General features: G+C 39.9%; 1 protein-coding gene and 3 non-coding genes across 9 annotated transcripts in view; 3 read left to right on the forward strand and 1 right to left on the reverse strand.

The window, feature by feature from the left end:
- The window catches only part of LOC137632488 (F-box/WD repeat-containing protein 2-like), a 477,230-nt gene that overhangs the window by 150,526 nt on the left and 313,514 nt on the right, over positions 1 to 13,190 (forward strand). For 2 of the 6 annotated variants that reach the window (XM_068364443.1, XM_068364446.1), the window contains exon 2: positions 12,108 to 12,172. The exons of the other annotated variants lie outside the window; for them this stretch is intronic. The gene's annotated coding sequence lies outside the window, so the exon portion shown is untranslated. The remainder of the gene's footprint in view (positions 1 to 12,107; positions 12,173 to 13,190) is intronic. 6 annotated transcript variants of the gene reach the window in all.
- Positions 3,249 to 3,441, reverse strand: LOC137632712 (U2 spliceosomal RNA). Its single transcript, XR_011042100.1, has one exon. It is a non-coding gene; the product is annotated as a U2 spliceosomal RNA (small nuclear RNA).
- LOC137632703 (U1 spliceosomal RNA) lies at positions 4,671 to 4,833 on the forward strand. The gene has a single exon (XR_011042092.1). It is a non-coding gene; the product is annotated as a U1 spliceosomal RNA (small nuclear RNA).
- On the forward strand, positions 10,939 to 11,101 carry LOC137632710 (U1 spliceosomal RNA). Its single transcript, XR_011042098.1, has one exon. It is a non-coding gene; the product is annotated as a U1 spliceosomal RNA (small nuclear RNA).

The following is a 13,190-nucleotide window of genomic DNA, read 5'->3' on the forward strand; positions in this document are numbered from 1 at the left end:
GATAATAAAACGAGTAATACTTGGGTCAAACGTAATATGTATACGAGGGTATTACATAAAAGGGATAGTATAGTTGTACTGGTTCAAGTTATATACTTGAATAAAGCGGGTGTAGTCGAATATGACAAATTCGTAGATAATTTGTATTTTTCCTAACTATACAAACCTTAGCTATTTATCAAGGGTTATACTTTTGGTGGAGCTGGAATGACGAGCCATTAAAATTTAGCGAGGGTTAACTACCCACACCGCTAGTTAGCGGGGGTAGTGGGGGTAGGTTGCTACCACTCCCGTTCACACACCTGTGATTTAGTCACTTTGCTTGGAGGTAGGACTTCAAGGGGGATAGGGATGGCGGCAAGTTTGTATGAATAGGTTTGTATAGTTAGGAAAAATACAAATTATTTACGAATTTGTCATTTGTTCCGTAACTGAAATACAAACCACGCTATTTATTCGGGGTGACTCACCCATTAGGAAGGGTGGACGTCCCTGCCAATCTGACTTTTGGCTTTGCCCGGGGACTCCTTATCTGGGTATGTTAGTACTCAAAAATAAGGAGTCCCTGCCCTCGCTAAACCTTGCTACGCAAGATCCGCGGCCTACGCAAGCTGTGTGTTGAGACGTGTAGAAGTGTGACTGTCTAGGTATAGTTTTTCCGAGTCTTTGTGGGAAAAACCTGATGTAACCAAGACTTCCCAATACCACCTCGCCAGGGTATGGGGACGCAACAGTATTAGCTTAATACTAGGTACACAAGGGAGCATGGTTTACCTGCAGTGGTTTGAGGTCAGCTATGCAGAGGACCCAGGATGCTGCTTTCCCCACGAGAGGGTAGGATGAAGAAAAGAATAAGGATCAGTCAAATCTTTTCATTCACGCAGACTAAAACCGGATAACAATGCGCTCAACCCTCTGCTACTTGTCCAATAAGGAGCTTGAGGTATACAACCAGCTGTTGTGCAGCCACCACTGGACCGATAGAGGTTGTATCGAGTTCCTGTGGGACACGTCTTGCAGGAGGAAGGTTGTGAAAGTCACGTGGAGCATTCACATCCTTTATTGTAAAACCTGCGTCACAGTGTAATCTGCTAAGAAGGACCAGGGGCATAGTTATGCCCCTGACACTGTGAGTCGTCATGTCGAGATGATGTTTCGGTGATCCTCCTCTAGTCTCTCCCAGTGCTGACAAGAGGAGGGACCCGGGCAGGCTGTTGCCGTTTTCTTTAGGTAAAGTCTCATACCTTACCCTGGTTGCAGTAACGGATGATCTGGATCGTCCGTTACCTAGTTGAGACTTGTGTAGGATCCATCATCTCTGGAGGCTGTGTCTGGTGACATACTCAGGGATGAAACTGAACATTGTCTTTTGCCCTTCTCAATAATGGGCGATGTCGAAAGAGAGACCATGCTGTCCGAGTGTGTAGGAACATTGTGTTCTTAAATGAGGAGAAAATTTGTTGCCTGGTGAAGTGGAACACAAGGAGGTCCCTTTAGGGATCGGAGATTTGAACCATGTTCCGAGAGGAAGGTCTCAATTCCGACTGGGGAAAGGCAAGTTGTAAGTCCATATGAGTTAGGAAAAGTCTATCGATGAGAGGGTGTCCCTTTCTTTCAGTTTGAAGGTGAAGGATCAAGGTTCAGTGATCATCTTTACCTGTCAAAACTGAATAGGGGTCTTTTCTTCTTGCATATACTCGAGGATTCCGCTATTGCTGGAATCGAGGTATCGAGGGGAGAGACACTTTCACATGACACCAACCACACAAGACGTGATACTGCCTGGTAGACTGATGCTGAGGAATTCCTCAGATATCTAGACAACCTTTTCGCAAAGAGGTATTGGGTAGTCTTCAGGTGTACAATCATAGCAAAGCTATATCTTGTGGTAGGTGTTGAAGTGGGTTGTCTGTTATGTGGAGAGGGTTCTCTTTGAGGCTGTATCAGGAGCTGCAAAAGGTTTGGAGGCCGTTCTGCATAATGCCATAGCGGAGCTAGGAGAGTCCTTGAAAGGTTGACCGATGTTCTAGCCTTGTTGAGTGCCCTTCTCCAGATAAAACAGGGACGAGACGTAAACGTCATTGTTGTACCCACCGTTGTTGCCAGAGAGCCTTGGGGTCTAGGGCTGGTGAGCAACGGTACCCTGAGATCCAGGAGCGTTGCGAACAGACCCCCTAGTTGGAGGACCTCGTAAAGTCGGGACTTTGTTGGCTACATGGCGATCCAAAGTCCATTCGGCATACCTTATCTGAGATGCTGTGCACAGATTGTCGGCGAGCACGTTCTTCCAATCTGGAATGAAGCGGGCTGATAGTGGTACCGAACGGACTTTGGCCCATCTTAGTGTTTATACTATTAGATGGGAAGAGAAGCCAGTTCCTACTTTCTTGTCGATGTGAGTCTCTATGTGGAGTGTGGTGTGTCGTCCATCACATCACTGAGTGGTCTGTTAGGAACTGATGAGGCTGCTGAAGGACCGGAAAGTTGGCCTTTATCTCTTGAGAGATTTAAGTGAAGGTACCTTCGGGCTCTGTCCAGAGGGCTGAGGTCATGTGGTGCAGCACAATGGTCCCTCCATTCTTCTTTTTCCGACTCAAGTCTCCTGGAATGGAAGCTGTTCTCGTTTCAAGAAGGTTTTTGTGGAGATTGGTGTTTAGAATCCTTCCCAAATACACCAGTCTCCTGGGAGGGAAGTTGGGAAGATTTCCGTAGGTTTACCCTGATCACTGTATCTTGGTAAAAAAGACTTCAGAAATTCCATTGTTAATGCAAGGTTGCCACTGAGTCTGCTAAGGTCAGTCGTCCCGAGAGAGCGGAGACAGAAGCCGATCCTGTGAGACCACGATGGGTGTAGTGAAAAGACCGAAGCACAGTGCCTTGAACTGGTGTTTCTTGTTTGTCTAGACTGAATCTTCCAACCTTCCTTGATGGATGGTTTGGACCTGGAAGTAAGTGTCCTTTAGGTCCAGTGTGCAAATGAAGACTTGAGGTCTTAGCTCTTGATCGAACTCCAACATGGTGTGGCCATCGACCCAAAGGGACAGCTCCTTGGCGATCCTTTTTACATGGAAGATTGTCGACGCTGGAGTCTTGACTTGTGTCGTAAAGGATCAGGCGCAATATCCATAGGAGTAGGGATCTCGAGATAGAGACGACTGGCGAAAGCTAACCGAGTCCCTTTGAGTCAAAAGGCGTAGGAGATTATGAATATTTATTTATTTTATTATGATGATTTTTTTTCTCCCCTGGGGGAGTGGACCGATCCCGGAGGTACTGCAATACCGGGCCGATCCGCGGCAAAGGTGGAGCAAGCCCCTAGCACTTCGCCAAGACCCAAAAATCAGTTTAATATCGTAGATCCCACATGGGGATCGTATCAGATATTAAGCTGATAAGAACAGATACTACACTTTGATCTTAGCCAAAAGGCCGAGAAGCGATACTGAATGCTTCAAGTTTTCTAGACCAGGAGACAATAACTGCTGAAACTTAGGCGGTCGGAAGTGAGGACAAAAAGGGCATAACTGTTGAAAGACATAATCCAATATAATTAAATCAAAACAAATATATTGAGGAAAACATTATTTTATGGTAATGTGGGACCTGGAAGTGTTAAAATATAGATTAGGAATTAAGCTGCCACCAAATCCTGTTCACATTAAAATAATTACTGTAGTTACTTGCATCTCCTTTAAAATCGTGTAAATTGTATTTCCACAATTCTGCATATCTCTGACCTTTTAAGGTAAAGAAAATTTCAAACTAAGCTAACTTCAATGCTAATGGATGTCAGGAAAAAGCAGAGAGAACATTAGAAGGTAGAATTACTCATTACCCAAAAGCAGTTCCTAATTTGGTCAGATCGGTATTTGTAATTCGTCTTTTGTATTGCTGAAGGTTTTGACGAGCTGCAACTTAGGAAATAGACTGTGCTATTACGAAACTTGCTCAAGATGAAGCTACGTTTGTGACAGCGTAATTAACCAACACTCCAGGTCTTATTGTGTTATCAGTTATCACTTTTTGAAAAATACTGCTAACGAAATCTTTCCTTCCATGTTCTGAAGCGAATTTTTTTTTTTTTTTTTTTTTTTTTTTATAGAGGAATGAAGTATTTTCATGTTTTCCCGAATCCACATATCTTATTAAGAGCAATTATCACCTGAAAGGTAGAGGCATCCCATTATGAACAGGTTTTATGGGTGAATTTACTACCTCATTTTCCTGATCACAACAATGACACAAGGGTTGCTAAAAAAATTTGCAAGTGTACGCATATGTTCCACTTCTGGCCACAGCGGATGAACTTATCATTTAAAAATCCCTCGGGATGTAAGGCATTCTCAATTTAATGATAACCCAATTAGGAGAGGCATTTGTGGCTTGATATTTAAGATTGCATTATATTGATTTCAAAACGGAAAACGAAATTTTCTTGCTCTCCCTGTCCAGTCTGTATGTATTTTGATATTTTTTAAACATTATTGTTGAGTGAAAGATTTTTAAGGTATTTCAAAGTATTGTAATTAACCAATCGTTGATGAAATACATTTCTCTTGTTTTTCCTAGGTTTAAATTCCTGAATTAATTAATTAAAGCATCATTGTAGATTGTTTGGTAGACTCTGTTCAGTCGGTGGAGTGTTGTGTTCAGATGATGGTGGAGAGAGCATACTTACCTGGCACAGGGGACACCATGATCACGAAGGTGGTTCCCCCAAGGCGAGGCTCACCATTGCACTCCGGTGGTGCTGACCCTTGCGATTGACCCAAATGTGGTCAACTCGGGTGCGAAATTTTTGATAGCGAGGGACTGCGTTCGCGCTATCCCTCTAATAATGCACATTTTCATATTTACCATTAACTAATATTGGATAGTATAAGGCAATCTATATTAACACTTTTGAATCTGTAACAACCAATTTTTAGTCTGACTGTCCTTGATACTGTCAACTTTCCATTATTAATCCCTCAAGAAAGTTTAATCAAGTGCAGAGATTATATGGTATGTCATGTCAGGTACACCAGAAACCTCAGCTTCCATTAAGCTCGAGATCATGTGCGGAACATCTTAAAGTGATGTGCGAAAGAGACAAAGAGAAGTTATTTGAACTTGTCAAGGTAATCACATAAAGCGAAGAATTTCAAGTTCCGTGAGGACAAAGTACAAATATCAGTGGCTCATTTCCTCCCAGTAGATTTCATCCCAACGATTCATGAATATTCTCATTTTCAATTCAGCAGTGTATTTTTCGCAAAGGCAACATCTCTTCAGATAGCAGTGAACATCTTTTTTTTTTTCCTCTGAAAAACTTGAGAATATATTCTTTATAATATCCTACTAAGGAAGACTCACCAAGAGTCTATAGGCCCTCCAATCTGCATGGCATCAGCAGCGAAATTAAGGCATATAATTGCTAAAGGAAATAAATGTGATTAGTATTCTATTAAGTGGATATCTTCTAAAAACACCTAGATCACTGAGCTGCTTTGTATCACCCATAGGAGAAAAAATTCATTGAATATCGAATGATAGTGATAATAATAGAAAGTAAGAGAAAAACAGAAAATAGGTGTATTCCAAAACTATTTTTTTCCTTTTCTGCATAGTCTGGTTAATCTTCAAAAGATGGTTATTTGCCTATGCATATTCTTTTTTTTATTTGAAGGTTAGAAAAACAGAATGACTAACCTAAATATGTGTTCAATGTCTATTTTATAACATTCATATATTTGGTAAATTATATTTCTTTCCTTTTGCAGCATTATATCCTTTAAAACATTTATTAGAATGTAGAAAATGAAAAATGTGTGTTAGAAATAGGAAAAATAAGATCAAATACCTTGTACACATACATGAATACATAATTCTAGACTATACATTTATACATGCACAAAATAGTTACAGGTCGGTCGGTGTATATTGCCCGGACTGGGGCTCTTCGACTCTAGGTCATAGCCCCAAACAGGTGCAGAACCGACCTTACGATCGGTTCCGCTGTTACAAGTTCTCGGCTCTCGAGAGACTTTCTTTTTACTCAGCGGCTCTTCTCAGAGCTGTCCCACAAAGTAACAGGTGATCAGTTCACTCAAACAGCAAGCTCCAACACAACAGGCTCACCTGCTTGGACCTACAATCGCTCAGCTCTTTGAGCATAACTGCAAGTAGGGAGGTGCGGCTGCTCAGCACCAAGAGCATAACTGCTAGGGGACCAGGAAACCAGGTCCATACTGGAACCGAAGTAATAATTTTTAGTAATAGGTAAAAGTAGCGACATCAGCAAGTCCAAGTATAGTCTCGGCAGTCGTTCGAGCATTTGACAATAACGCTGAGGTATGGCAGTGGCTATTCTTCATTCCCTTCACTAAAGGTTGGGTCTTTGTGTTCACACAAGTGTGTGTGCTTAATTGAGAGTCAACAGTTCCGGCAGAGCTAAAACATTCAGCTCAGCAGAAGACTGGACTCCGAGCCTTATTCTCAACTAGTTGAAAAAAGCAGCTAGCCAAGTCTAAGGACGACAGTCATTGGTGGCGATAATCTTGTAGCGGACAGGGGAACTTGGTGTCCTCTATGCTAGATAAGCGCTGGCTGAGAGGTCTTTCCTGTGCGCGAGTCTGTTAACAACCCTTTCCTGATGAGTGTGATTCATGACACTTCAGTACAGTGTTCAATGGTTAAATGGGCCCTTTGAAAGGGAATCAACAGCTCACTTGTCTATTCAGACAGATATTGGCAGAAGAGCGTAAGTGGACACAAACTTCAGGTGTAATGTCAGAAACAGAAAGCAACATTAATCTCTGTAGGCTGCAAGTAGAGGTCTTGAAGGGTGTCTATATTAAATACAAGGAGTGATCTTGGGGCTCCAGGGGACTATCTTTACGAATAAAATCTAAATTTCTGCTATATACAATGATATATTTAATGAAATAAAATTCATAATGAACGCAGACTTAATACGTAGAGAAATGCAAACAAGAGATATGAATTTTAATGAACAACATGCAATCAAGATCAGTAAATAATTTATCCTAGAATATAATGCTTAAAAGAAATAACAACCATTGAACCATTTCATACAAGCATCCAAGACTGTCGTAGAAATTGACCTGTTGTGACGTCACGAGTATAGTTTGTTCATTATAGATTTCTCAGATCCGTCGCTTTGGACAGCTGCTCTTATAATCATGGCCATAGCCCCCAAGAGACACTAGAAACACACAGTATGTGCTCTTGTGCAATTGGTTACTCTGCATCGAGAACGTAACTGCAAGATGTAAACTTTTACTCAACTTCTTATAGAGTCGACCAGGAGAACCAGTTCACTCACAATACAACCAGAAAGACCCTGCAGGGCAGGCACAGCTGCTCAGCCCAAAGAGCGTGACTGCAGGACACAAAAATCAGGCTCCTCATGGAAGCGAAGGGAATAGTTTTAGTGGTAGAGAAAGTTTTATAGCAGCAAGTCTTTAGTGAGATGGGCAGCGCTAATCTCGACAAGGACTCACTTGGTAGATCTGATCTGTTTAGGAGCTGGGCAGACACTGTCGAGCATGGAATACATATAGGCTGTGAGCCGAGAGGGTTAGTCGGTACCATACAGATGGAGTAAGACTCATTGTGATTTCTAGGAAGATATATGTCCCTAGATATGAAAAAAAATGAAAGCAGTGTATAACTCTCAGCCATCTCTGTTTTATCAACCAAAATGTACATAAGGCGGTTTCACTTTGAAGAAAAATGAGATATTTGCTAAAATTGGAAACAAATACATTTTTAAGGACCGCACAGTGCCAATGATATGCATACTGTATGCCAACTAATATTGTAATGAGGACATAGAACATTGTTGTGAGTTATCAACAAAATTTTAAATAATGACATAACATATGTTAAATTTAGTAAAGAAAGTGGTTGAAATCGCCTGGAGTTTGGAGTTCATATTGTAAATTTTTTACAATATTTCGAAAATGAAAAACTTCCAGAGTAACATTTAACCCCTCAAAATCTTCACAAGGAACCACTGCATTGATATATATATTTTTTTTACTTTTTGGTTGTTTGAACGCATATTTTAACCATACCCCTATTTTTGATTATTTTGGTGCAAATTATAACATTTGAACATAGGTTTATTTGTAGACTTTTGGCACATGTGGTATCTCAGCATAATTTTGGTTTAACTATGTATTATGACAAAATAAAATTACAAGTATGTAACATACTATTGCAATATATCAAAAATTGAAACATCCCATCAGAAATGTCACCTGACCTTATGTCTGATCCACCCATATTCTAGACCATTCCTTATTTGTGATGCTTCAAATAAGTAAAGATAGCACATAGTATTGTACATCATATGCAGCAAGATGTTGTTGAACAAGTCATGTGTCTCTCCTTTCAGATGTGCAGTATATTTGTCTCATAATCCGCAATCTTGCTCCCTGTCAGAAGTATTATCCTCATCGTGGCTGTCATCGTCTGGCTGTGTAAGTGCGTGCGGACATTTTTTCTAGGTGGGGGCTCTTAGACAGTCATAGCCCCCAGTCATAGGGTGGAGGTTCAAGGGGAAGCGGTGGGACCGTGACTAGGATCAGGATTGGTGACTGGGATGGGAGCTATGGCAGGAGCAGTGACTGGAGTAGGATTTGTAGGTGGCCGATGTGGTGGTCTGGGACGAGGAGCCGTTTGGGGCTTTGGTGGCTGTGGTTGTGCTGCTGCTGCTGTGATATATATATATATATATATATATATATATATATATATATATATATATATATATATATATATATATATATATATATACACACATATATATATATATATATATATATATATATATATATATATATATATATATATATATATATTATCTTCTACAGAAATAATGTAAATTATTGTACATAGGATAGAATAAAATGTGATATTAATATATTTACAAACAATAGAAAAAAAGTCTGCTGCCAATTGTACGTCTTGGTCCATTTCTTAATAACGGGGGCGAAACAACTCTTATATTGACGGCGAAACGACTCCTATGTTGACGGCGAACAGACTCCTCAAAGTGTGGGTGCAATTAGGACAGCGAATCGACTTACCCCGGGGGCGAAAGTGATTGACCGCGAAACCGACTGACAGCGAAACGTCTATAACTCGCTGGAACATGGTGAGACTGCTGGAGTGGAGTCCTGGACCTGGGTGTTGGCAGGTGGTGTGCTGGTATTTCCTTTTATCTTCTTTGTAGCAGGAGGTTCCACTGGAGAGGGAAAGAAGACAGGAGTTGTGGCAGGGGCTCTGGGAGTGACCCAGTACGGACAAGAAGAGGTATAGGGAAGAGTACTCGAGGTGGCTGAGTTGTCCAGGACTTCTAACCACCTATCAAATTGACCAGGAGGATGGAAGTCAGCAATGACAGTAGTTGTATCTATCAGTGGAAGGACTTCTTTAAACATTGTAGGCTCCCTGTTTCTGCCAGTCATTATGTGGTACGAGAGGTCGTGTTACAGGTTGCACAAGTTGCATGTGCACACTGCCTTGTACTCAATAGCCATATTTGTAAATATATCGATATCTGACTCCCAGCTCATCAGCCAAGAAGAAAGTATAGAGAAAAGTGGCTACTCGGTCTCTGTGGTATGCTGTGTATCCCACACAATCTTTGCAATATTATGCACAGTGGATATGCTCCGCTTTGTAGCAGAACTTGCTGAGGAAGGCCTTGCGTTTGGTGTTCCTCTGTAGGTCGTTAGCAGACTGAAGGGCTGAAAATTTGAGCTCAGCAGTAAGTTGGACTATGTGCTGGTGTCCCGCGCCAGGTAAGTCTGGGAGAACTTGGTGTCCCCTGTGCCGTGTAAACAGGTTTTTGGGCTAGCAGAAAGATCCTCATAGTATGGGAGCTGAGCTGAGACAACTTGAGAAGTTGTTGTTGTTGTTGGGGTATTAAAGCCAACACTTGTTGTTGGCACGGGCCTTTCCCTTGGTTGGCCCGTAGTATAACTTGAGAAGATTTTGAGAAGTCAAATGTTTGGCCCGTAGTATAACTTGAGAAGATTTTGAGAAGTCAAATGTTACTCTGGAAGTTTTTCTTTTTTGAAAAATTGACAGAAACGTATTATGTGAATTCTGAATTCCAAGGAATGTCGGTCACATTTTTTTCACAATTCCTCATATTTTTTTGTCATTATTTGAAAATTTTATTTGATAACCCACACAGATGTTCTATATTCTTAGTACTATATTGGATGGCATCCAGTATGCAAATTATTGCCAATATGTGGTCCGCAATAAAAGTATTTTTGTAATTTTAGCAAATATCACATTTTTCGTCGAAGCGAGACAGTTATTTAACAATATTTTTGAGTGATATCACAGGGATGACCGACAGTTATACACTGCTAACACTTTTTTATATCTAGGGACATATATCTTCCTAAAAATCACAGTTAACCTTACTCCATCTTCATGGTACCAAACGGACAATTTTGGAGGATCTGGCTCATAGCCTAATATGGATGTATAGGATTAGAGAACAAAGAGGGTAACTAAAGTAAATCATGCAAGATAGAAATAAAACAGGAATAGTAACAAAAAAGATTATGCATGAGATAACTAGAAAAGCAAAAGGTAACTAAAGTAAATCATGCACATGTTGAATAAAGATGGAAAAAATAAAGATAAAGTGTGACCTGTCATGTGTTGTTCCAGTGTATACCGTGTTGAAACTGTCTGAATTGCATTTACGTGGTTTCTTGCTTATTAATAACTAAATAAACTTGGTATTTTAGATTTTTATAAATGAACATTTCTTTGTTGTAAGTCATATACCTGTATCCGAGAGAGGTACATTTCTGGATTACTTATAATGACCATTATTGATTTTAGTTTTATAGACAGTATTCAGGCGATGAAGTGTTGTGTTCAGATGATGGTGGAGAGAGCATACTTACCTGGCACAGGGGACACCATGATCACGAAGGTGGTTCCCCCAAGTTGAGGCTCACCATTGCACTCCGGTGGTGCTGACCCTTGCGATTGACCCAAATGTGGTCAACTCGGGTGCGAAATTTTTGATAGCGAGGGACTGCGTTCGCGCTATCCCTCTAATAATTGTCAATGTTATTAATAGTTGTAGTGTATATGAGAGCAGTGAGCACTTCTTACTTTGGTCTGTATATCCAAAATAAGTATCAGATAATCCTATAACTACTGATCTAAAAATTGTGCATTTTCAGCACCAGTTTGGTATGATTAAAGATTTTGGTACTGCAGTCTATCCAAAATAAATTGATGTTAGTTTCGGATATTGTTTTGAGTGCAGGTATGCTCCAAAGAGGCGCAAGTTATCGTATTTATGGTCGGCCAATCCCTTTTGTTTGTCTAAAACAACTGGACAGAATTTCCTATGAATATGTTAATTCGTTCATATTTAGTGTTAATAATCATAAGAACGATCATCATTGATGTGTATATTTCCAACACTAGTATTTTCTGTAATGGAAGATTAAACAAATAGGAATACTGTTATGCATTTATATTATTCATACCAACATTATTGCATTCATAAAATACACGCTTTACCTCCTACATTGCAAAACACTGCTGGTAAGAAAGCAAATTGTGGTGTATGTTCGGTGTATTTCACGTATATTTTAGTATTCTGCTCTTATATACTGTACACACAATGTATATTTCATATTTGTGTATGTGTGTGTCTATGAGGAATGTCTAGCGGCCATTAATAAATTCCTGAACTCTTATTATTTTTCTTTACTTTGCTATTGTTTTATATTCTTGACAGTATTAACCCATTTTCTTGCTTGATTAGTTTTATAGCCTGATTATAGACCTGCCAATTTGGGATGCTTTGTCTCCGTTTGTATTAAAGTTAAAATGTAATTTGTATAATTTTCCCTACCTGTATTGCCGAGAGGACCAATAGGATTAAACCGTGACTCCTCATCAGTAGGCTACATGTTTCTGGTGTGGAAATTCCTTCCTTCTTTATATGTCGCATGCACAGTAATTGAAACGATTCATATGAATTTTAAATTATATTAAATGGTTTTATTCCCAGTAGCTTAAATTAACATGTTTTATTTATATTGCAGAATACTTAGAGGAATGGCACTGCAGTGCAATGCTGTGACGTTGGTTTCTCTCCTCTGTTTCTCAAGTAAGTTATATTGTTCGCCTAACTGCCTTTATACAAATTAACTTTTCGTTTTAAATGTTACACATAGTTTTTAAAATATTGGTGAAGGTTTTGGACAAATGTTTTTTACAAAATAAGGGTTGTTTATTGGTTTTACTCTTGATTAGAAAATTCTTAAAGATTTTTTATGTATTTTTACGACATGTAGGTGTGTTAATTAGAAAATTATATATTTTGTAATTCATTTACACTGAAGAATAATGTCCACAATTGAGGTGAAATTGGTTCCCTTGTCGGAAGTAATATGATCTGGGATGCCAAATCTTTCAGTCCATCTGGAAAGTAAGGCAGTTGTACTATAGGCAGGTGTCTGAGTTTTGGTGTGTTAAATACATTTTGCTCAAAGTTTTATAACAAAAAATTTTAGATAATTTTGTTTCTTGGGTGTTATCATGATCATATTGTAATAATATAGTCATTTAAAATTTTCCCTATGATTAGGATCCCAAGCTCTTATGAATTATGCCATTTTATGGATGAGAGGGTGATGAATTTTTTAAAATTATGTATATGGAGTTTGTAATGAGTTCATAGGCCACATCCCCCCAGATGGTGAAGCTTTGATGAGGATGAGGGGCTTAGGGATTAGCAGATGGGGTCTAATGAACAGTGGGAACTACTTCCCACTGGACCTCGGTGCCCAGCTGTTGATCCAACTAAATCAGTCAGCACTTTCTCTTTAACTTTTGGTTATTTCTTTTTTTCTCCCATCTATTCCTTTTGGGCTCGATATTGTTGACGACTTTGGCATGTTCGATTATACTTTGGATGCTGCTTTGGATTTGGCACAGTGTGGGAAGGATGGCATTCCATCTCAACCTGTGCCAATTTAGACGCCATCACCCTCTGGCAGACCCCATTGGGTGCAAACCAAGTCTGTTAAGAGTCGGGCTCCAGTGATCCGGTTTTAAGTCACCCATATTTGCGGGTAATGGGTGACACCAGGCATTGGAGTCGACGGTGGGAGGGGCTAACTACC

The sequence above is a fragment of the Palaemon carinicauda genome, chromosome 41 (genome assembly GCF_036898095.1).
Source record: "Palaemon carinicauda isolate YSFRI2023 chromosome 41, ASM3689809v2, whole genome shotgun sequence".
NCBI classification, from domain to species: Eukaryota; Metazoa; Arthropoda; class Malacostraca; order Decapoda; family Palaemonidae; genus Palaemon; species Palaemon carinicauda.